Here is a 25,239-nt window from a genome sequence, read left to right as displayed (position 1 = left end):
TCGAGAAAATCCAGGAGGTTTTGCCCTCCAGGCGAGATGAGGCCCATTTCCGCTGAGGCTTCTCGAGGCCAAACACATCTAACCACTGGAAGTTCCAAAGGGTCCTTCACACCCTTGCTGCAACTCAAGAAGTTCCCCGACATACCTGTCTCCACTCGAGAGGAAGCACGTGGGGTCCCGCACACATCCAGGGGAGCCCCGTTTCCGATTCCTAGCTCGAGATGAGGGATCCTTTCCCTGTTTCGTAGGGAAAGAATTCCCGGCGTTCCCGTCGCATCTCAAGAGGAGGCGCTCTCCACAGGAAAGGCGAGAGGAACTCCAGGGTCGAGACACCATTCCAAGAGTCGCCCAGATGTGTCAGTCCATTTCAGAGGAACCTGTTTTCCCTGCACTGCCTTGACGTTCAAGACGAGGATCGACTCCCACCACGTGTGCACGTGGGACAGCCCTGTGGGAAAGCCTCGTGGGAAAGCCTCGTGGGAAAGACTCGAGGGAAAACCATAGATCCTTTGATCCACGGGGCGGACTGCGTGACACTGCTGCTACCGCTCTGGAGGAAATCGCAAGTGCATGCCCGCATTCGAGACGACGACTGACTCCCCTGGGGAGACTCCAGAAATACCCCAAGATCCATGTCAGCACTGGAGAGGATTCCTCAGGTTCCGGCCCCGACTCCACACAAGGTCTTAGGCCCCGGAATCGACGGGAGAGGAATCCCGAGAGGCCCCCGAGGAACTCGCATGGGGACTGGCCTTTCCTGAGGCCACCAGAGCGGGTCCCTGAGGTCCCCGTCGTAAGTCGAGAGCAACTGCCGCAATTCGAGAAATTCCAGGAGGTTTTGCCCTCCAGGCGAGATGAGGCCCATTTCCGCTGAGGCTTCTCGAGGCCAATCACATCTCACCACTGGAACTTCCAAAGGGTCCTTCACACCCTTGCTGCAACTCAAGAAGTTCCCCGACATACCCGTCTCCACTCGAGAGGAAGCACGTGGGGTCCCGCACACATCCAGGGGAGCCCCGTTTCCGCCTCCTAGCTCGAGATGAGGGATCCTTTCCCTGTTTCGTAGGGAAAGAATTCCCGGCGTTCCCGTCGCATCTCAAGAGGAGGCGCTCTCCACAGGAAAGGCGAGAGGAACTCCAGGGTCGTGCCACCATTCCAAGAGACCCCCAGATGTGTCAGTCCATTCCACAGGAACCTGTTTTCCCTGCACTGCCTTGACGTTCAAGCCGAGGATCGACTCCCACCACGTGTGCACATGGGACAGCCCTGTGGGAAAGCCTCTTGGGAAAGCCTCGTGGGAAAGACTCGAGGGAAAACCATAGATCCTTTGATCCACGCGGCGGACTGCGTGACACTGCTGCTACCGCGCTGGAGGAAAGCGCAAGTGCATGCCCGCATTCGAGAGGAGGACTGACTGCCCTGGGGAGACTCCAGAAGTACCCCAAGATCCATGTCAGCACTGGAGTGGAATCCTTCAGGTTCCGGCCCCGACTCCACACAAGGTCTTAGGCCCCGGCATCGACATGAGAGGGATCCCGAGAGGCCCCCGAGGAACTCTCATGGGGACTGGCTTTTCCTGAGGCCACCAGAGCGGGTCCCTGAGGTCCCCGTCGTAAGTCGAGAGCACTTGCCGCAACTCGAGAAAATCCAGGAGGTTTTGCCCTCCAGGCGAGATGAGGCTCATTTGCTGAGGCTTCTCGAGGCTATTCACGTCTAAACACTGGATCTTCCAAAGGGTCATTCACACCCTTGATGCAACTCAAGAAGTTCCCCGACATACCCGTCTGCACTCGAGAGGAAGCACGTGGTGTCCCGCACACATCCAGGGGAGCCCCGTTTCCGCCTCCTAGCTCGAGATGAGGGATCCTTTCCCTGTTTCGTAGGGAAAGAATTCCCGGCGTTCTCGTCGCATCTCAAGAGGAGGCGCTCTCCACAGGAAAGGCGAGAGGAACTCCAGGGTCGTGCCACCATTCCAAGAGTCCCCCAGATGTGTCAGTCCATTCCAGAGGAACCTGTTTTCCCTGCACTGCCTTGACGTTCAAGCCGAGGATCCACTCCCACCACGTGTGCACGTGGGACAGCCCTGTGGGAAAGCCTCGTGGGAAAGCCTCGTGGGAAAGACTCGAGGGAAAACCATAGATCCTTTGATCCACGCGGCGGACTGCGTGACACTGCTGCTACCGCTCTGGAGGAAAGCGCAAGTGCATGCCCGCATTCGAGACGAGGACTGACTCCCCTGGGGAGACTCCAGAAGTACCCCACGATCAATGTCAGCACTGGAGAGGAATCCTCAGGTTCCGGCCCCGACTCCACACAAGGTCTTAGGCCCCGGCATCGACCGGATAGGAATCCCGAGAGGAACTCGCATGGGGACTGGCCTTTCCTGAGGCTACCAGAGCGGGTCCCTGAGGTCCTCGGCGTAAGTCGAGAGCACCTGCCGCAACTCAAGAAAATCCAGGCGGTTTTGCCCTCCAGGCGAGATGAGGCCCATTTCCGCTGAGGCTTCTCGAGGCCAATCACATCTAACCACTGGAACTTCCAAAGGGTCCTTCACACCCTTGCTGCAAATCAAGAAGTTCCCCGACATACCCGTCTCCACTCGAGAGGAAGCACGTGGGGTCCCGCACACATCCAGGGGAGCCCCGTTTCCGCCTCCTAGCTCGAGATGAGGGATCCTTTCCCTGTTTCGTAGGGAAAGAATTCCCGGCGTTCCAGTCGCATCTCAAGAGGAGGCGCTCTCCACAGGAAAGGCGAGAGGAACTCCAGTGTCGTGCCACCATTCCAAGAGTCCCCCAGATGTGTCAGTCCATTCCAGAGGAACCTGTTTTCCCTACACTGCCTTGACATTCAAGCCGAGGATCGACTCCCACCACGTGTGCACGTGGGACAGCAATGTGGGAAAGCCTCGTGGGAAAGCCTCGTGGGAAAGACCTGAGGGAAAACCATAGATCCTTTGATCCACGCGGCGGACTCGTGACACTGCTGCTATCGCTCTGGAGGAAAGCGCAAGTGCATGCCCGCATTCGAGACGAGGACTGACTCCGCTTGGGAGACTCCAGAAGTACCCCAAGATCCATGTCAGCACTGGAGAGGAATCCTCAGGTTCCGGCCCCAACTCCACAGAAGGTCTTAGGCCCCGGCATCGACGGGAGAGGAATCCCCAGAGGCCCCCGAGGAACTCGCATGGGGACTGGCCTTTCCTGAGGCCACCAGAGCGGGTCCCTGAGGTCCCCGTCGTAAGTCGAGAGCACCTGCCGCAACTCGAGAAAATCCAGGAGGTTTTTCCGTCCAGGCGAGTTGAGGCCCATTTCCGCTGAGGCTTCTCGAGGCTAATCACATCTAACCACTGGAACTTCCAAAGGGTCCTTCACACCCTTGCTGCAACTCAAGAAGCTCCCCGAAATACCCGTCTCCACTCCAGAGGAAGCACGTGGGGTCCCGCACACATCCAGGGGAGCACCGTTTCCGCCTCCTAGCTCGAGATGAGGGATCCTTTCCCTGTTTCATAGGGAAAGAATTCCCGGCGTTCCCGTCGCACCTCAAGAGGAGGCGCTCTCCACAGGAAAGGCGAGAGGAACTCCAGAGTCGTGCCACCATTCCAAGAGACCCCCAGATATGTCAGTCCATTCCAGAGGAACCTGTTTTCCCTGCACTGCTTTGACGTTCAAGCCGAGGATCGACTCCCACCACGTGTGCACGTGGGACAGTCCTGTGGGAAAGCCTCGTGGGAAAGCCTCGTGGGAAAGACTCGAGGGAAAACCATAGATCCTTTGATCCACGCGGCGGACTGTGTGACACTGCTGCTACCGCTCTGGAGGAAAGCGCAAGTGCATGCACGCATTCGACACTAGGACTGACTCCCCTGGGGAGACTCCAGAAGTACCCCAAGATCCATGTCAGCACTGGAGAGGAATCCTCAGGTTCCGGCCCCGACTCCACACAAGGTCTTAGGCCCCGGCATCGACGGGAGAGGAATCCCGAGAGGCCCCCGAGGAACTCGCATGGGGACTGGCCTTTCCTGAGGCCACCAGAGCGGGTCCCTGAGGTCCCCGTCGTAAGTCGAGAGCACCTGCCGCAACTCGAGAAAATCCAGGAGGTTTTGCCCTCCAGGCGAGATGAGGCCCATTTCCGCTGAGGCTTCTCGAGGCCAATCACATCTAACCACTGGAACTTCCAAAGGGTCCTTCACACCATTGCTGCAACTCAAGAAGTTTCCCGACATACCCGTCTCCACTCGAGAGGAAGCACGTGGGGTCCCGCACACATCCAGGGGAGCCCCGTTTCCGCCTCCTAGCTTGAGATGAGGGATCCTTTCCCTGTTTCGTAGGGAAAGAATTCCCGGCGTTCCCGTCGCATCTCAAGAGGAGGCGCTCTCCACAGGAAAGGCGAGAGGAACTCCAGGGTGGTGACAGCATTCCAAGAGTCCCCCAGATGTGTCAGTCCATTCCAGAGGAACCTGTTTTCCCTGCACTGCCTTGACGTTCAAGCCGAGGATCGACTCCCACCACGTGTGCACGTGGGACAGCCCTGTGGGAAAGCCTCGTGGGAAAGCCTCGTGGGAAAGACTCGAGGGAAAACCATAGATCCTTTGATCCACGCGGCGGACTGCGTGACACTGCTGCTACCGCTCTGGAGGAAAGCGCAAGTGCATGCCCGCATTCGAGACGAAGACTGACTCCCCTGGGGAGACTCCAGAAGTACCCCAAGATCCATGTCAGCACTGGAGAGGAATCCTCAGGTTCCGGCCCCGACTCCACACAAGGAATAAGGCCCCGGCAACGACGGGAGAGGAATCCCCAGATGCCCCCGAGGAACTCGCATGGGGACTGGCCTTTCCTGAGGCCACCAGAGCGGGTCCCTGAGGTCCCCGTCGTAAGTCGAGAGCACCTGCCGCAACTCGAGAAAATCCAGGAGGTTTTGCCCTCCAGGCGAGATGAGGCCCATTTCCGCTGAGGCTTCTCGAGGCCAATCACATCTAACCACTGGAACTTCCAAAGGGTCCTTCACACCATTGCTGCAACTCAAGAAGGTCCCCGACATACCCGTCTCCACTCGAGAGGAAGCACGTGGGTCCCACACATATCCAGGGGAGCCCCGTTTCCGCCTCCAGGCTCGAGATGAGGGATCCTTTCCCTGTTTCGTAGGGAAAATATTCCCGGCGTTCCCGTCGCATCTCAAGAGGAGGCGCTCTCCATAGGAAAGTCGAGAGGAACTCCAGGGTCGTGACACCATTCCAAAAGTCCCCCAGATGTGTCAGTCCATTCCAGAGGAACCTGTTTTCCCTGCACTGCCTTGACATTCAAGCCGAGGATCGACTCCCACCACGTGTGCACGTGGGACAGCCCTGTGGGAAAGCCTCGTGGGAAAGCCTCGTGGGAAAGACTCGAGGGAAAACCATAGATCCTTTGATCCACGCGGCGGACTGCGTGACACTGCTGCCACCGCTCTGGAGGAAAGCGCAAGTGCATGCCCGCATTCGAGACGAGGACTGACTCCCCTGGGGAGACTCCAGAAATACCCCAAGATCCATGTCAGCACTGGAGAGGAATCCTCAGGTTCCGGCCCCGACTCCACACAAGGTCTTAGGCCCCGGCATCGATGGGAGAGGAATCCCGAGAGGCCCCCGAGGAACTCGCATGGGGACTGGCCTTTCCTGAGGCCACCAGAGCGGGTCCCTGAGGTCCCCGTCGTTAGTCGAGAGCACCTGCCGCAACTCGAGAAAATCCAGGAGGTTTTGCCCTCCAGGCGAGATGAGGCCCATCTCCGCTGAGGCTTCTCGAGGCTAATCACGTCTAACCACTGGAACTTCCAAAGGGTCCTTCACACCCTTGCTGCAACTCAAGAAGTTCCCCGACATACCTGTCTCCACTCGAGAGGAAGCACGTGGGGTCCCGCACACATCCAGGGGAGCCCCGTTTCCGCCTCCTAGCTCGAGATGAGGGATCCTTTCCCTGTTTCGTAGGGAAAGAATTCCCGGCGTTCCCGTCGCATCTCAAGAGGAGGCGCTCTCCACAGGAAAGGCGAGAGGAACTCCAGGGTCGAGACACCATTCCAAGAGTCCCCCAGATGTGTCAGTCCATTTCAGAGGAACCTGTTTTCCCTGCACTGCCTTGACGTTCAAGCCGAGGATCGACTCCCACCACGTGTGCACGTGGGACAGCCCTGTGGGAAAGCCTCGTGGGAAAGCCTCGTGGGAAAGACCTGAGGGAAAACCATAGATCCTTTGATCCACGCGGCGGACTGCGTGACACTGCTGCTACCGCTCTGGAGGAGAGCGCAAGTGCATGCCCGCATTCGAGACGAGGACTGACTCCCCTTGGGAGACTCCAGAAGTACCCCAAGATCCATGTCAGCACTGGAGAGGAATCCTCAGGTTCCGGCCCCGACTCCACAGAAGGTCTTAGGCCCCGGCATCGACGGGAGAGGAATCCCGAGAGGCCCCCGAGGAACTCGCATGGGGACTGGCCTTTCCTGAGGCCACCAGAGCGGGTCCCTGAGGTCCCCGTCGTAAGTCGAGAGCACCTGCCGCAACTCGAGAAAATCCAGGAGGTTTTGCCGTCCAGGCGAGATGAGGCCCATTTCCGCTGAGGCTTCTCGAGGCTAATCACATCTAACCACTGGAACTTCCAAATGGTCCTTCACACCCTTGCTGCAACTCAAGAAGCTCCCCGACATACCCGTCTGCACTCGAGAGGAAGCACGTGGGGTCCCCCACACATCCAGGGGAGCCCCGTTTCCGCCTCCTAGCTCGAGATGAGGGATCCTTTCCCTGTTTCGTAGGGAAAGAATTCCCGGCGTTCCCGTCGCATCTCAAGAGGAGCCGCTCTCCACAGGAAAGGCGAGAGGAACTCCAGGGTCGTGACACCATTCCAAGAGTCCCCCAGATGTGTCAGTCCATTCCAGAGGAACCTGTTTTCCCTGCACTGCCTTAACGTTCAAGCCGAGGATCGACTCCCACCACGTGTGCACGTGGGACAGCCCTGTGGGAAGCTTCGTGGGAAAGCCTCGTGGGAAAGACTCGAGGGAAAACAATAGATCCTTTGATCCACGCGGCAGACTGCGTGACACTGCTGCTACCGCTCTGGAGGAAAGCGCAAGTGCATGCCCGCATTCGAGACGAGGACTGACTCCCCTGGGGAGACTCCAGAAGTACCCAAAGATCCATGTCAGCACTGGAGAGGAATCCTCAGGTTCCGGCCCCGACTCCACTCAAGGTCTTAGGTACCGGGATCGATGGGAGAGGAATCCCGAGAGGCCGCCGAGGAACTCGCATGGGGACTGGCCTTTCCTGAGGCCACCAGAGCGGGTCCCTGAGGTCCCCGTCGTAAGTCGAGAGCACCTGCCGCAACTCGAGAAAATCCAGGAGGTTTTGCCCTCCAGGCCAGATGAGGCCCATTTCCGCTGAGGCTTCTCGAGGCTAATCACGTCTAATTACTGGAACTTCCAACGGGTCTTTCACACCCTTGCTGCGACTAAAGAAGCTCCCCACCATACCCGTCTCCACTCCAGAGGAGGCACGTGGGGTCCCGCACACATCCAGGGGAGCCCCGTTTCCGCCTCCTAGCTCGAGATGAGGGATCCTTTCCCTGTTTCGTAGGGAAAGAATTCCCGGCGTTCCGGTCGCATCTCAAGAGGAGGCGCTCTCCACAGGAAAGGCGAGAGGAACTCCAGGGTCGTGCCACCATTCCAAGAGTCCCCCAGATGTGTCAGTCCATTCCAGAGGAACCTGTTTTCCCTGCACTGCCTTGACGTTCAAGCCGAGGATCGACTCCCACCACGTGTGCACGTGGGACAGCTCTGTGGGAAAGCCTCGTGGGAAAGCCTCGTGGGAAAGACTCGAGGGAAAACCATAGAACCTTTGATCCACGCGGCGGACTGCGTGACACTGCTGCTACCGCTCTGGAGGAAAGCGCAAGTGCATGCCCGCATTCGACACGAGGACTGACTCCCCTGGGGAGACTCCAGAAATACCCCAAGATCCATGTCAGCACTGGAGAGGAATCCTCAGGTTCCGGCCCCGACTCCACACAAGGTCTTAGGCCCCGGCATCGACGGGAGAGGAATCCCGAGAGGCCCCCGAGGAACTCGCATGGGGACTGGCCTTTCCTGAGGCCACCAGAGCGGGTCCCTGAGGTCCCCGTCGCAAGTCGAGAGCACCTGCCGCAACTGGAGAAAATCCAGGAGGTTTTGCCCTCCAGGCGAGATGAGGCCCATTTCCGCTGAGGCTTCTCGAGGCCAATCACATCTAACCACTGGAACTTCCAAAGGGTCCTTCACACCATTGCTGCAACTCAAGAAGTTTCCCGACATACCCGTCTCCACTCGAGAGGAAGCACGTGGGGTCCCGCACACATCCAGGGGAGCCCCGTTTCCGCATCCTAGCTCGAGATGAGGGATCCTTTCCCTGTTTCGTAGGGAAAGAATTCCCGGCGTTCCTGTCGCATCTCAAGAGGAGGCGCTCTCCACAGGAAAGGCGAGAGGAACTCCAGGGTCGTGACACCATTCCAAGAGTCCCCCAGATGTGTCAGTCCATTCCAGACGAACCTGTTTTCCCTGCACTGCCTTGACGTTCAAGCCGAGGATCGACTCCCACCACGTGTGCACGTGGGACAGCCCTGTGGGAAAGCCTCGTGGGAAAGCCTCGTGGGAAAGACTCGAGGGAAAACCATAGATCCTTTGATCCACGCGGCGGACTGCGTGACACTGCTGCAACCGCTCTGGAGGAAAGCGCAAGTGCATGCCCGCATTCGAGACGAGGACAGACTCCCTTGGGGAGACTCCAGAAATACCCCAAGATCCATGTCAGCACTGGAGAGGAATCCTCAGGTTCCGGCCCCGACTCCACACAAGGTCTTAGGCCCCGGCATCGACGGGAGAGGAATCCCGAGAGGCCCCCGAGGAACTCGCATGGGGACTGGCCTTTCCTGAGGCCACCAGAGCGGGTCCCTGAGGTACCCGTCGTAAGTCGAGAGCACCTGCCGCAACTCGAGAAAATCCAGGAGGTTTTGCCATCCAGGCGAGATGAGGCCCATTTCCGCTGAGGCTTCTCGAGGCCAATCACATCTAACCACTGGAACTTCCAAAGGGTCCTTCACACCATTGCTGCAACTCAAGAAGTTCCCCGACATACCCGTCTCCACTCGAGAGGAAGCACGTGGGGTCCGGCACACATCCAGGGGAGCCCCGTTCCCGCCTCCTAGCTCGAGATGAGGGATCCTTTCCCTGTTTCGTAGGGAAAGAATTCCCGGCGTTCCCGTCGCATCTCAAGAGGAGGCGCTCTCCACAGGAAAGGCGAGAGGAACTCCAGGGTCGTGCCACCATTCCAAGAGTCCCCCAGATGTGTCAGTCCATTCCAGAGGAACCTGTTTTCCCTGCACTGCCTTGACGTTCAAGCCGAGGATCGACTCCCACCACGTGTGCACGTGGGACAGCCCTGTGGGAAAGCCTCGTGGGAAAGCCTCGTGGGAAAGACTCGAGGGAAAACCATAGATCCTTTGATCCACGCGGCGGACTGCGTGACACTGCTGCTACCGCTCTGGAGGAAAGCGCAAGTGCATGCCCGCATTCGAGACGAGGACTGACTCCCCTGGGGAGACTCCAGAAGTACCCCAAGATCCATGTCAGCACTGGAGAGGAATCCTCAGGTTCCGGCCCCGACTCCACACAAGGTCTTAGGCCCCGGCATCGACGGGAGAGGAATCCCGAGAGGCCCCCGAGGAACTCGCATGGGGACTGGCCTTTCCTGAGGCCACCAGAGCGGGTCCCTGAGGTCCCCGTCGTAAGTCGAGAGCACCTGCCGCAACTCGAGAAAATCAAGGAGGTTTTGCCCTCCAGGCGAGATGAGGCCCATTTCCACTGAGGCTTCTCGAGGCTAATCACGTGTAACCACTGGAACTTCCAAAGGGTCCTTCACACCCTTGCTGCAACTCAAGAAGTTCCCCGACATACCCGTCTCCACTCGAGAGGAAGCACGTGGGTCCCGCACACATCCAGGGGAGCCCCGTTTCCGCCTCCTAGCTCGAGATGAGGGATCCTTTCCCTGTTTCGTAGGGAAAGAATTCCCGGCGTTCCCGTCGCATCTCAAGAGGAGGCGCTCTCCACAGGAAAGGCGAGAGGAACTCCAGGGTCGTGCCACCATTCCAAGAGTCCCACAGATGTATCAGTCCATTCCAGAGGAACCTGTTTTCCCTGCACTGCCTTGACGTTCAAGCCGAGGATCGACTCCCACCACGTGTGCACGTGGGACAGCCCTGTGGGAAAGCCTCGTGGGAAAGCCTCGTGGGAAAGACTCGAGGGAAAACCATAGATCCTTTGATCCACGCGGCAGACTGCGTGACACTACTGCTACCGCTCTGGACGAAAGCGCAAGTGCATGCCCGCATTCGAGACGAGGACTGACTCCCCTGGGGAGACTCCAGAAGTACCCCAAGATCCATGTCAGCACTGGAGAGGAATCCTCAGGTTCCGGCCCTGACTCCACACAAGGTCTTATGCCCCGGCATCGACGGGAGAAGAATCCCGAGACGCCCCCGAGGAACTCGCATGGGGACTGGCCTTTCCTGAGGCCACCAGAGCGGGTCCCTGAGGTCCCCGTCGTAAATCGAGAGCACCTGCCGCAACTCGAGAAAATCCAGGCGGTTTTGCCCTCCAGGCGAGATGAGGCCCATTTCCGCTGAGGCTTCTCGAGGCCAATCACATCTAACCACTGGAACTTCCAAAGGGTCTTTCACACCATTGCTGCAACTCAAGAAGTTCCCCGACATACCGGTCTCCACTCGAGAGGAAGCACGTGGGGTCCCGCACACATCCAGGGGAGCCCCGTTTCCGCCTCCTAGCTCGAGATGAGGGATCCTTTCCCTGTTTCGTAGGGAAAGAATTCCCGGCGTTCCCGTCGCATCTCAAGAGGAGGCGCTCTCCACAGGAAAGGCGAGAGGAACTCCAGGGTCGTGACACCATTCCAAGAGTCCCCCAGATGTGTCAGTCCATTCCAGAGGAACCTGTTTTCCCTGCACTGCCTTGACGTTCAAGCCGAGGATCCACTCCCACCACGTGTGCACGTGGGACAGCCCTGTGGGAAAGCCTCGTGGGAAAGCCTCGTGGGAAAGACTCGAGGGAAAACCATAGATCCTTTGATCCACGCGGCGGACTGCGTGACACTGCTGCTACCGCTCTGGAGGAAAGCGCAAGTGCATGCCCGCATTCGAGACGAGGACTGACTCCCCTGGGGAGACTCCAGAAGTCCCCAAGATCCATGTCAGCACTGGAGAGGAATCCTCAGGTTCCGGCCCCGACTCCACACAAGGTCTTAGGCCCCGGCATCGACGGGAGAGAAATCCCGAGAGGCCCCCGAGGAACTCGCATGGGGACTGGCCTTTCCTGAGGCCACCAGAGCGGGTCCCTGAGGTCCCCGTCGTAAGTCGAGAGCACCTGCCGCAACTCGAGAAAATCCAGGAGGTTTTGCCCTCCAGGCGAGATGAGGCCCATTTCCACTGAGGCTTCTCGAGGCCAATCACATCTAACCACTGGAACTTCCAAAGGGTCCTTCACACCCTTGCTGCAACTCAAGAAGTTCCCCGACATACCCGTCTCCACTCGAGAGGAAGCACGTGGGTCCCGCACACATCCAGGGGAGCCCCGTTTCCGCCTCCTAGCTCGAGATGAGGGATCCTTTCCCTGTTTCGTAGGGAAAGAATTCCCGGCGTTCCCGTCGCATCTCAAGAGGAGGCGCTCTCCACAGGAAAGGCGAGAGGAACTCCAGGGTCGTGACACCATTCCAAGAGTCCCCCAGATGTGTCAGTCCATTCCAGAGGAACCTGTTTTCCCTGCACTGCCTTGACGTTCAAGCCGAGGATCGACTCCCACCACGTGTGCACGTGGGACAGCCCTGTGGGAAAGCCTCGTGGGAAAGCCTCGTGGGAAAGACTCGAGGGAAAACCATAGATCCTTTGATCCAAGCGGCAGACTGCGTGACACTGCTGCTACCGCTCTGGAGGAAAGCGCAAGTGCATGCCCGCATTCGAGACGAGGACTGACTCCCCTCGGGAGACTCCAGAAGTACCCCAAGATCCATGTCAGCACTGGAGAGGAATCCTCAGGTTCCGGCCTCAACTCCACACAAGGTCTTAGGCCCCGGCATCGACGGGAGAGGAATCTCGAGAGGCCCCCGAGAAACTCGCATGGGGACTGGCCTTTCCTGAGGCCACCAGAGCGGTTCCCTGAGGTCCCCCTCGTAAGCCGAGAGCACCTGCCGCAACTCGAGAAAATCCAGGAGGTTTTGCCCTCCAGGCGAGATGAGGCCCATTTCCGCTGAGGCTTCTCGAGGCCAATCACATCTAACCACTGGAAGTTCCAAAGGGTCCTTCACACCCTTGCTGCAACTCAAGAAGTTCCCCGACATACCTGTCTCCACTCGAGAGGAAGCACGTGGGGTCCCGCACACATCCAGGGGAGCCCCGTTTCCGCCTCCTAGCTCGAGATGAGGGATCCTTTCCCTGTTTCGTAGGGAAAGAATTCCCGGCTTTCCCGTCGCATCTCAAGAGGAGGCGCTCTCCACAGGAAAGGCGAGAGGAACTCCAGGGTCGAGACACCATTCCAAGAGTCGCCCAGATGTGTCAGTCCATTTCAGAGGAACCTGTTTTCCCTGCACTGCCTTGACGTTCAAGACGAGGATCGACTCCCACCACGTGTGCACGTGGGACAGCCCTGTGGGAAAGCCTCGTGGGAAAGCCTCGTGGGAAAGACTCGAGGGAAAACCATAGATCCTTTGATCCACGCGGCGGACTGCGTGACACTGCTGCTACCGCTCTGGAGGAAATCTCAAGTGCATGCCCGCATTCGAGACGAGGACTGACTCCCCTGGGGAGACTCCAGAAGTACCCCAAGATCCATGTGAGCACTGGAGAGGATTCCTCAGGTTCCGGCCCCGACTCCACACAAGGTCTTAGGCCCCGGAATCGACGGGAGAGGAATCCCGAGAGGCCCCCGAGGAACTCGCATGGGGACTGGCCTTTCCTGAGGCCACCAGAGCGGGTCCCTGAGGTCCCCGTCGTAAGTCGAGAGCAACTGCCGCAATTCGAGAAATTCCAGGAGGTTTTGCCCTCCAGGCGAGATGAGGCCCATTTCCGCTGAGGCTTCTCGAGGCCAATCACATCTCACCACTGGAACTTCCAAAGGGTCCTTCACACCCTTGCTGCAACTCAAGAAGTTCCCCGACATACCCGTCTCCACTCGAGAGGAAGCACGTGGGGTCCCGCACACATCCAGGGGAGCCCCGTTTCCGCCTCCTAGCTCGAGATGAGGGATCCTTTCCCTGTTTCGTAGGGAAAGAATTCCCGGCGTTCCCGTCGCATCTCAAGAGGAGGCGCTCTCCACATGAAAGGCGAGAGGAACTCCAGGGTCGTGCCACCATTCCAAGAGACCCCCAGATGTGTCAGTCCATTCCACAGGAACCTGTTTTCCCTGCACTGCCTTGACGTTCAAGCCGAGGATCGACTCCCACCACGTGTGCACGTGGGACAGCCCTGTGGGAAAGCCTCTTGGGAAAGCCTCGTGGGAAAGACTCGAGGGAAAACCATAGATCCTTTGATCCACGCGGCGGACTGCGTGACACTGCTGCTACCGCGCTGGAGGAAAGCGCAAGTGCATGCCCGCATTCGAGACGAGGACTGACTGCCCTGGGGAGACTCCAGAAGTACCCCAAGATCCATGTCAGCACTGGAGTGGAATCCTCAGGTTCCGGCCCCGACTCCACACAAGGTCTTAGGCCCCGGCATCGACGGGAGAGGGATCCCGAGTGGCCCCCGAGGAACTCTGATGGGGACTGGCTTTTCCTGAGGCCACCAGAGCGGGTCCCTGAGGTCCCCGTCGTAAGTCGAGAGCACTTGCCGCAACTCGAGAAAATCCAGGAGGTTTTGCCCTCCAGGCGAGATGAGGCTCATTTCCGCTGAGGCTTCTCGAGGCTATTCACGTCTAACCACTGGAACTTCCAAAGGGTCCTTCACACCCTTGCTGCAACTCAAGAAGTTCCCCGACATACCCGTCTCCACTCGAGAGGAAGCACGTGGGGTCCCGCACACATCCAGGGGAGCCCCGTTTCCGCCTCCTAGCTCGACATGAGGGATCCTTTCCCTGTTTCGTAGGGAAAGAATTCCCGGCGTTCCAGTCGCATCTCAAGAGGAGGCGCTCTCCACAGGAAAGGCGAGAGGAACTCCAGTGTCGTGCCACCATTCCAAGAGTCCCCCAGATGTGTCAGTCCATTCCAGAGGAACCTGTTTTCCCTACACTGCCTTGACATTCAAGCCGAGGATCGACTCCCACCACGTGTGCACGTGGGACAGCCATGTGGGAAAGCCTCGTGGGAAAGCCTCGTGGGAAAGACCTGAGGGAAAACCATAGATCCTTTGATCCACGCGGCGGACTGCGTGACACTGCTGCTACCGTTCTGGAGCAAAGCGCAAGTGCATGCCTGCATTCGACATGAGGACTGACTCCCCTGGGGAGACTCCAGAATTACCCCAAGATCCATGTCAGCACTGGAGAGGAATCCTCAGGTTCCAGCCCCGACTCCACACAAGGACTTAGGCCCCGGCAACGACGGGAGAGGAATCCCCAGATGCCCCCGAGGAACTCGCATGTGGACTGGCCTTTCCTGAGGCCAACAGAGCGGGTCCCTGAGGTCCCCGTCGTAAGTCGAGAGCACCTGCCGCAACTCGAGAAAATCCAGGAGGTTTTGCCCTCCAGGCGAGATGAGGCCCATTTCCGCTGAGGCTTCTCGAGGCTAATCACGTCTAACCACTGGAACTTCCAAAGGGTCCTTCACACCCTTGCTGCAACTCAAGAAGTTCCCCGACCTACCCGTCTCCACTCGAGAGGAAGCACGTGGGTCCCGCACACATCCAGGGGAGCCTCGTTTCCGCCTCCTAGCTCGAGATGAGGGATCCTTTCCCTGTTTCGTAGGGAAAGAATTCCCGGCGTTCCCGTCGCATCTCAAGAGGAGGCGCTCTCCGTAGGAAAGGCGAGAGGAACTGAAGGGTCGTGCCACCATTCCAAGAGTCCCCCAGATGTGTCAGTCCATTCCAGAGGAACGTGTTTTCCCTGCACTGCCTTGACATTCAAGCCGAGGATCGACTCCCACCACGTGTGCACGTGGGACAGCCCTGTGGGAAAGCCTCGTGGGAAAGCCTCGTGGGAAAGACTCGAGGGAAAACCATAGATCCTTTGATCCACGCGGCGGACTGCGTGACACTGCTGCAACCGCTCTGGAGGAAAGCGCAAGTGCATGCCCGCATTCGAGACGAGGACAGACTCCCTTGGGGAGACTCCAGAAATACCCCAAGATCCATGTCAGCACTGGAGAGGAATCCTCAGGTTCCGGCCCCGACTCCACACAAGGTCTTAGGCCCCGGCATCGACGGGAGAGGAATCCCGAGAGGCCCCCGAGGAACTCGCATGGGGACTGGCCTTTCCTGAGGCCACCAGAGCGGGTCCCTGAGGTACCCGTCGTAAGTCGAGAGCACCTGCCGCAACTCGAGAAAATCCAGGAGGTTTTGCCCTCCAGGCGAGATGAGGCCCATTTCCGCTGAGGCTTCTCGAGGCCAATCACATCTAACCACTGGAACTTCCAAAGGGTCCTTCACACCATTGCTGCAACTCAAGAAGTTCCCCGACATACCCGTCTCCACTCGAGAGGAAGCACGTGGGGTCCGGCACACATCCAGGGGAGCCCCGTTTCCGCCTCCTAGCTCGAGATGAGGGATCCTTTCCCTGTTTCGTAGGGAAAGAATTCCCGGCGTTCCCGTCGCATCTCAAGAGGAGGCGCTCTCCACAGGAAAGGCGAGAGGAACTCCAGGGTCGTGCCACCATTCCAAGAGTCCCCCAGATGTGTCAGTCCATTCCAGAGGAACCTGTTTTCCCTTCACTGCCTTGACGTTCAAGCCGAGGATCGACTCCCACCACGTGTGCACGTGGGACAGCCCTGTGAGAAAGCCTCGTGGGAAAACCTCGTGGGAAAGACTCGATGGAAAACCATAGATCCTTTGATCCACGCGGCGGACTGCGTGACACTGCTGCTACCGCTCTGGAGGAAAGCGCAAGTGCATGCCCGCATTCGAGACGAGGTCTGACTCCCCTGGGGAGACTCCAGAAGTACCCCAAGATCCACGTCAGCACTGGAGAGGAATCCTCAGGTTCCGGCCCCGACTCCACACAAGGTCTTAGGCCCCGGCATTGACGGGAGAGGAATCCCGAGAGGCCCCCGAGGAACTCGCATGGGGACTGGCCTTTCCTGAGGCCACCAGAGCGGGTCCCTGAGGTCCCCGTCGTAAGTCGAGAGCACCTGCCGCAACTCGAGAAAATCCAGGAGGTTTTGCCCTCCAGGCGAGATGAGGCCCATTTCCGCTGAGGCTTCTCGAGGCTAATCACGTCTAACCACTGGAACTTCCAAAGGGTCCTTCACACCCTTGCTGCAACTCAAGAACTTCCCCGACATACCCGTCTCCACTCGAGAGGAAGCACGTGGGGTCCCTCACACATCCAGGGGAGCCCCGTTTCCGCCTCCTAGCTCGAGATGAGGGATCCTTTCCCTGTTTCGTAGGGAAAGAATTCCCGGCGTTCCCGTCGCATCTCAAGAGGAGGCGCTCTCCACAGGAAAGGGGAGAGGAACTCCAGGGTCGTGCCACCATTCCAAGAGACCCCCAGATGTGTCAGTCCATTCCAGAGGAACCTGTTTTCCCTGCACTGCCTTGACGTTCAAGCCGAGGATCGAGTCCAACCACGTGTGCACGTGGTACAGCCCTGAGGGAAAGCCTCGTGGGAAAGCCTCGTGGGAAAGACTCGAGGGAAAACCATAGATGCTTTGATCCACGCGGCGGACTGCGTGACACTGCTGCTACCGCTCTGGAGGAAAGCGCAAGTGCATGCCCGCATTCGAGACGAGGACTGACTCCCCTGGGGAGACTCCAGAAGTACCCCAAGAACCATGTGAGCACTGGAGAGGAATCCTCAGGTTCCGGCCCCGACTTCACACAAGGTCTTAGGCCCCGGCATCGACGGGAGAGGAATCCCCAGAGGAACTCGCATGGGGACTGTCCTTTCCTGAGGCCACCAGAGCGGGTCCCTGAGGTCCCCGTCGTAAGTCGAGAGCACCTGCCGCAACTCGAGAAAATCCAGGAGGTTTTGCCCTCCAGGCCAGATGAGGACCATTTCCGCTGAGGCTTCTCGAGGCTAATCACATCTAACCACTGGAACTTCCAAAGGGTCCTTCACACCCTTGCTGCAACTCAAGAAGGTCCCCGACATACCCGTCTCCACTCGAGAGGAAGCACGTGGGTCCCGCACACATCCAGGGGAGCCCCGTTTCCGCCTCCTAGCTCGAGATGAGGGATCCTTTCCCTGTTTCGTAGGGAAAAAATTCCCGGCGTTCCCGTCGCATCTCAAGAGGAGGCGCTCTCCACAGGAAAGGGGAGAGGAACTCCAGGGTCGTGCCACCATTCCAAGAGTCCCCCAGATGTGTCAGTCCATTCCAGAGGAACCTGTTTTCCCTGCACTGCCTTGACGTTCAAGCCGAGGATCGACTCCCACCACGTGTGCACGTGGGACAGCCCTGTGGGAAAGCCTCGTGGGAAAGCCTCGTGGAAAAGACTCGAGGGAAAACCAACGATCCTTTGATCCACGCGGCGGACTGCGTGACACTGCTGCTACCGCTCTGTAGGAAAGCGCAAGTGCAGGCCCGCATTCGAGACGAAGACTGACTCCCCTGGGGAGACTCCAGAAGTACCCCAAGATCCATGTCAGCACTGGAGAGGAATCCTCACGTTCCGATCCCGACTCCACACAAGGACTTAGGCCCCGGCATCGACGGGAGAGGAAACCCCAGAGGCCCCCGAGGAACTCGCATGGGGACGGGCCTTTCCTGAGGCCACCAGAGCGGGTCCCTGAGGTCCCCGTCGTAAGTCGAGAGCACCTGCCGCAACTCGAGAAAATCCAGGAGATTTTGCCCTCCAGGCGAGTTGAGGCCCATTTCTGCTGAGGCTTCTCGAGGCTAATCACGTCTAACCACTGGAACTTCCAAAGGGTCCTTCCACCCTTGCTGCAACTCAAGAAGTTCCCCGACATACCCGTCTCCACTCGAGAGGAAGAACGTGGGTCCCGCACACATCCAGGGGAGCCCCGTTTCCGCCTCCTAGCTCGAGATGAGGGATCCTTTCCCTGTTTCGTAGGGAAAGAATTCCCGGCGTTCCCGTCGCATCTCAAGAGGAGGCGCTCTCCACAGGAAAGGCGAGAGGAACTCCAGGGTCGTGCCACCATTCCAAGAGTCCCCCAGATGTGTCAGTCCATTCCAGAGGAACCAGATTTCCCTGCACTGCCTTGACGTTCAATCCAAGGATCGACTCCCACCACGTGTGCACGTGGGACAGCCCTGTGGGAAAGCCTCGTGGGAAAGCCTCGTGGAAAAGACTCGAGGGAAAACCAAAGATCCTTTGATCCACGCGGCGGACTGCGTGACACTGCTGCTACCACTCTGGAGGAAAGCGCAAGTGCATGCCTGCATTCGAGACGAAGACTGACTCCCCTGGGGAGACTCCAGAAGTACCCCAAGATCCATGTCAGCACTGGAGAGGAATCCTCACGTTCCGATCCCTACTCCACACAAGGACTTAGGCCCCGGCATCGACGGGAGAGGAAACCCCAGAGGCCCCCGAGGAACTCGCATGGGGACTGGCCTTTCCTGAGGCCACCAGAGCGGGTCCCTGAGGTCCCCGTCGTAAGTCGAGAGCACCTGCCGCAACTCGAGAAAATCCAGGAGGTTTTGCCCTCCAGGCGAGATGAGGCCCATTTCCGCTGAGGCTTCTCGAGGCCAATCACATCTAACCACTGGAACTTCCAAAGGGTCCTTCACACCCTTGCTGCAACTCAAGAAGTTCCCCGACATACCCGTCTCCACTCGAGAGGAAGAACGTGGGTCCCGCACACATCCAGGGGAGCCCCATTTCCGCCTCCTAGCTCGAGATGAGGGATCCTTCCCTTTTTCGTAGGGAAAGAATTCCCGGCGTTCCAGTCGCATCTCAAGAGGAGGCGTTCTCCACAGAAAAGGCGGGAGGAACTCCAGGGTCGAGACACCATTCCAAGAGTCCCCCAGATGTGTCAGTCCATTCCAGAGGAACCTGTTTTCCCTGCACTGCCTTGACGTTCAAGCCGAGGATCGACTCCCACCACGTGTGCACGTGGGACAGCCCTGTGGGAATCCCTCGTGGGAAAGCCTCGTGGGAAAGACTCGAGGGAAAACCATAGATCCTTTGATCCACGCGGCGGACTGCGTGACACTGCTGCTACCGCTCTGGAGGAAAGCGCAAGAGCATGCCCGCATTCGAGACGAGGTCTGACTCCCCTCGGGAGACTCCAGAAGTACCCCAAGATCCACGTCAGCACTGGAGAGGAATCCTCAGGTTCCGGCCCCGACTCCACACAAGGTTTTAGGCCCCGGCATCAACGGGAGAGGAATCCCCAGAGGCCCCCGAGGAACTCGCATGGGGACTGGCCTTTCCTGAGGCCACCAGAGCGGGTCCCTGAGGTCCCCGTCGTAAGTCGAGAGCACCTGCCGCAACTCGAAAAAATCCAGGAGGTTTTGCCCTCCAGGCGAGATGAGGCCCATTTCCGCTGAGGCTTCTCAAGGCTAATCACGTCTAACCACTGGAACTTCCAAAGGGTCCTTCACACCCTTGCTGCAACTCAAGAACTTCCCCGACATACCCGTCTCCACTCGAGAGGAAGCACGTGGGGTCCCTCACACATCCAGGGGAGCCCCGTTTCCGCCTCCTAGCTCGAGATGAGGGATCCTTTCCCTGTTTCGTAGGGAAAGAATTCCTGGCGTTCCCATCGCATCTCAAGAGGAGGCGCTCTCCACAGGAAAGGGGAGAGGAACTCCAGGGTCGTGCCACCATTCCAAGAGACCCCCAGATGTGTCAGTCCATTCCAGAGGAACCTGTTTTCCCTGCACTGCCTTGACGTTCAAGCCGAGGATCGACTCCCACCACGTGTGCACGTGGGACAGCCCTGAGGGAAAGCCTCGTGGGAAAGCCTCGTGGGAAAGACTCGAGGGAAAACCATAGATGCTTTGATCCACGCGGCGGACTGCGTGACACTGCTGCTACCGCTCTGGAGGAAAGCGCAAGTGCATGCCCGCATTCGAGACGAGGACTGACTCCCCTGGGGAGACTCCAGAACTACCCCAAGAACCATGTGAGCACTGGAGAGGAATCCTCAGGTTCCGGCCCCGACTTCACACAAGGTCTTAGGCCCCGGCATCGACGGGAGAGGAATCCCCAGAGGAACTCGCATGGGGACTGTCCTTTCCTGAGGCCACCAGAGCGGGTCCCTGAGGTCCCCGTCGTAAGTCGAGAGCACCTGCCGCAACTCGAGAAAATCCAGGAGGTTTTGCCCTCCAGGCCAGATGAGGACCATTTCCGCTGAGGCTTCTCGAGGCTAATCACATCTAACCACTGGAACTTCCAAAGGGTCCTTCACACCCTTGCTGCAACTCAAGAAGGTCCCCGACATACCCGTCTCCACTCGAGAGGAAGCACGTGGGTCCCGCACACATCCAGGGGAGCCCCGTTTCCGCCTCCTAGCTCGAGATGAGGGATCCTTTCCCTGTTTCGTAGGGAAAAAATTCCCGGCGTTCCCGTCGCATCTCAAGAGGAGGCGCTCTCCACAGGAAAGGGGAGAGGAACTCCAGGGTCGTGCCACCATTCCAAGAGTCCCCCAGATGTGTCAGTCCATTCCAGAGGAACCTGTTTTCCCTGCACTGCCTTGACGTTCAAGCCGAGGATCGACTCCCACCACGTGTGCACGTGGGACAGCCCTGTGGGAAAGCCTCGTGGGAAAGCCTCGTGGAAAAGACTCGAGGGAAAACCAAAGATCCTTTGATCCACGCGGCGGACTGCGTGACACTGCTGCTACCGCTCTGTAGGAAAGCGCAAGTGCAGGCCCGCATTCGAGACGAAGACTGACTCCCCTGGGGAGACTCCAGAAGTACCCCAAGATCCATGTCAGCACTGGAGAGGAATCCTCACGTTCCGATCCCGACTCCACACAAGGACTTAGGCCCCGGCATCGACGGGAGAGGAAACCCCAGAGGCCCCCGAGGAACTCGCATGGGGACGGGCCTTTCCTGAGGCCACCAGAGCGGGTCCCTGAGGTCCCCGTCGTAAGTCGAGAGCACCTGCCGCAACTCGAGAAAATCCAGGAGATTTTGCCCTCCAGGCGAGTTGAGGCCCATTTCTGCTGAGGCTTCTCGAGGCTAATCACGTCTAACCACTGGAACTTCCAAAGGGTCCTTCCACCCTTGCTGCAACTCAAGAAGTTCCCCGACATACCCATCTCCACTCGAGAGGAAGAACGTGGGTCCCGCACACATCCAGGGGAGCCCCGTTTCCGCCTCCTAGCTCGAGATGAGGGATCCTTTCCCTGTTTCGTAGGGAAAGAATTCCCGGCGTTCCCGTCGCATCTCAAGAGGAGGCGCTCTCCACAGGAAAGGCGAGAGGAACTCCAGGGTCGTGCCACCATTCCAAGAGTCCCCCAGATGTGTCAGTCCATTCCAGAGGAACCAGTTTTCCCTGCACTGCCTTGACGTTCAATCCAAGGATCGACTCCCACCACGTGTGCACGTGGGACAGCCCTGTGGGAAAGCCTCGTGGGAAAGCCTCGTGGAAAAGACTCGAGGGAAAACCAAAGATCCTTTGATCCACGCGGCGGACTGCGTGACACTGCTGCTACCACTCTGGAGGAAAGCGCAAGTGCATGCCTGCATTCGAGACGAAGACTGACTCCCCTGGGGAGACTCCAGAAGTACCCCAAGATCCATGTCAGCACTGGAGAGGAATCCTCACGTTCCGATCCCTACTCCACACAAGGACTTAGGCCCCGGCATCGACGGGAGAGGAAACCCCAGAGGCCCCCGAGGAACTCGCATGGGGACTGGCCTTTCCTGAGGCCACCAGAGCGGGTCCCTGAGGTCCCCGTCGTAAGTCGAGAGCACCTGCCGCAACTCGAGAAAATCCAGGAGGTTTTGCCCTCCAGGCGAGATGAGGCCCATTTCCGCTGAGGCTTCTCGAGGCCAATCACATCTAACCACTGGAACTTCCAAAGGGTCCTTCACACCCTTGCTGCAACTCAAGAAGTTCCCCGACATACCCGTCTCCACTCGAGAGGAAGAACGTGGGTCCCGCACACATCCAGGGGAGCCCCATTTCCGCCTCCTAGCTCGAGATGAGGGATCCTTCCCTTTTTCGTAGGGAAAGAATTCCCGGCGTTCCAGTCGCATCTCAAGAGGAGGCGTTCTCCACAGAAAAGGCGGGAGGAACTCCAGGGTCGAGACACCATTCCAAGAGTCCCCCAGATGTGTCAGTCCATTCCAGAGGAACCTGTTTTCCCTGCACTGCCTTGACGTTCAAGCCGAGGATCGACTCCCACCACGTGTGCACGTGGGACAGCCCTGTGGGAATCCCTCGTGGGAAAGCCTCGTGGGAAAGACTCGAGGGAAAACCATAGATCCTTTGATCCACGCGGCGGACTGCGTGACACTGCTGCTACCGCTCTGGAGGAAAGCGCAAGAGCATGCCCGCATTCGAGACGAGGTCTGACTCCCCTCGGGAGACTCCAGAAGTACCCCAAGATCCACGTCAGCACTGGAGAGGAATCCTCAGGTTCCGGCCCCGACTCCACACAAGGTTTTAGGCCCCGGCATCAACGGGAGAGGAATCCCCAGAGGCCCCCGAGGAACTCGCATGGGGACTGGCCTTTCCTGAGGCCACCAGAGCGGGTCCCTGAGGTCCCCGTCGTAAGTCGAGAGCACCTGCCGCAACTCGAAAAAATCCAGGAGGTTTTGCCCTCCAGGCGAGATGAGGCCCATTTCCGCTGAGGCTTCTCAAGGCTAATCACGTCTAACCACTGGAACTTCCAAAGGGTCCTTCACACCCTTGCTGCAACTCAAGAACTTCCCCGACATACCCGTCTCCACTCGAGAGGAAGCACGTGGGGTCCCTCACACATCCAGGGGAGCCCCGTTTCCGCCTCCTAGCTCGAGATGAGGGATCCTTTCCCTGTTTCGTAGGGAAAGAATTCCTGGCGTTCCCATCGCATCTCAAGAGGAGGCGCTCTCCACAGGAAAGGGGAGAGGAACTCCAGGGTCGTGCCACCATTCCAAGAGACCCCCAGATGTGTCAGTCCATTCCAGAGGAACCTGTTTTCCCTGCACTGCCTTGACGTTCAAGCCGAGGATCGACTCCCACCACGTGTGCACGTGGGACAGCCCTGAGGGAAAGCCTCGTGGGAAAGCCTCGTGGGAAAGACTCGAGGGAAAACCATAGATCCTTTGATCCACGCGGCGGACTGCGTGACACTGCTGCTACCGCTCTGGAGGAAAGCGCAAGTGCATGCCCGCATTCGAGACGAGGACTGACTCCCCTGGGGAGACTCCAGAACTACCCCAAGAACCATGTGAGCACTGGAGAGGAATCCTCAGGTTCCGGCCCCGACTTCACACAAGGTCTTAGGCCCCGGCATCGACGGGAGAGGAATCCCCAGAGGAACTCGCATGGGGACTGGCCTTTCCTGAGGCCACCAGAGTGGGTCCCTGAGGTCCCCGTCGTAAGTCGAGAGCACCTGCCGCAACTCGAGAAAATCCACGAGGTTTTGCCCTCCAGGCGAGATGAGGCCCATTTTCGCTGAGGCTTCTCGAGGCCAATCACGTCTAACCACTGGAACTTCCAAAGGGTCCTTCACACCCTTGCTGCAACTCAAGAAGGTCCCCGACATACCCGTCTCCACTCGAGAGGAAGCACGTGGGTCCCGCACACATCCAGGGGAGCCCCGTTTCCGCCTCCTAGCTCGAGATGAGGGATCCTTTCCCTGTTTCGTAGGGAAAAATTCCCGGCGTTCCCGTCGCATCTCAAGAGGAGGCGCTCTCCACAGGAAAGGGGAGAGGAACTCCAGGGTCGTGCCACCATTCCAAGAGTCCCCCAGATGTGTCAGTCCATTCCAGAGGAACCTGTTTTCCCTGCACTGCCTTGACGTTCAAGCCGAGGATCGACTCCCACCACGTGTGCACGTGGGACAGCCCTGTGGGAAAGCCTCATGGGAAAGCCTCGTGGAAAAGACTCGAGGGAAAACCAAAGATCCTTTGATCCACGCGGCGGACTGCGTGACACTGCTGCTACCGCTCTGGAGGAAAGCGCAAGTGCATGCTCGCATTCGAGACTAGGACTGACTCCCCTGGGGAGACTCCAGAAGTACCCCAAGATCCATGTCAGCACTGGAGAGGAATCCTCAGGTTCCGGCCCCGACTCCACACAAGGTCTTAGGCCCCGGCATCGACGGGAGAGGAATCCCGAGAGGCCCCCGAGGAACTCGCATGGGGACTGGCCTTTCCTGAGGCCACCAGTGCGGGTCCCTGAGGTCCCCGTCGTAAGTCGAGAGCACCTGCCGCAACTCGAGAAAATCCAGGAGGTTTTGCCCTCCAGGCGAGATGAGGCCCATTTCCACTGAGGCTTCTCGAGGCCAATCACATCTAACCACTGGAACTTCCAAAGGGTCCTTCACACCCTTGCTGCAACTCAAGAAGTTCCCCGACATACCCGTCTCCACTCGAGAGGAAGGACGTGGGTCCCGCACACATTCAGGGGAGCCCCGTTTCCGCCTCCTAGCTCGAGATGAGGGATCCTTCCCTTTTACGTAGGGAAAGAATTCCCGGCGTTCCAGTCGCATCTCAAGAGGAGGCGTTCTCCACAGGAAAGGCGAGAGGAACTCCAGGGTCGAGACACCATTCCAAGAGTCCCCCAGATGTGTCAGTCCATTCCAGAGGAACCTGTTTTCCCTGCACTGCCTTGACGTTCAAGCCGAGGATCGACTCCCACCACGTGTGCACGTGGGACAGCCCTGTGGGAAAGCCTCGTGGGAAAGCCTCGTGGGAAAGACTCGAGGGAAAACCATAGATCCTTTGATCCACGCGGCGGACTGCGTGACACTGCTGCAACCGCTCTGGAGGAAAGCGCAAGTGCATGCCCGCATTCGAGACGAGGACAGACTCCCTTGGGGAGACTCCAGAAATACCCCAAGATCCATGTCAGCACTGGAGAGGAATCCTCAGGTTCCGGCCCCGACTCCACACAAGGTCTTAGGCCCCGGCATCGACGGGAGAGGAATCCCGAGAGGCCCCCGAGGAACTCGCATGGGGACTGGCCTTTC

This window comes from Ovis canadensis, chromosome 23 (genome assembly GCF_042477335.2).
Source record: "Ovis canadensis isolate MfBH-ARS-UI-01 breed Bighorn chromosome 23, ARS-UI_OviCan_v2, whole genome shotgun sequence".
Lineage (NCBI taxonomy): Eukaryota > Metazoa > Chordata > Mammalia > Artiodactyla > Bovidae > Ovis > Ovis canadensis.
This window is presented reverse-complemented; position numbering follows the sequence as displayed.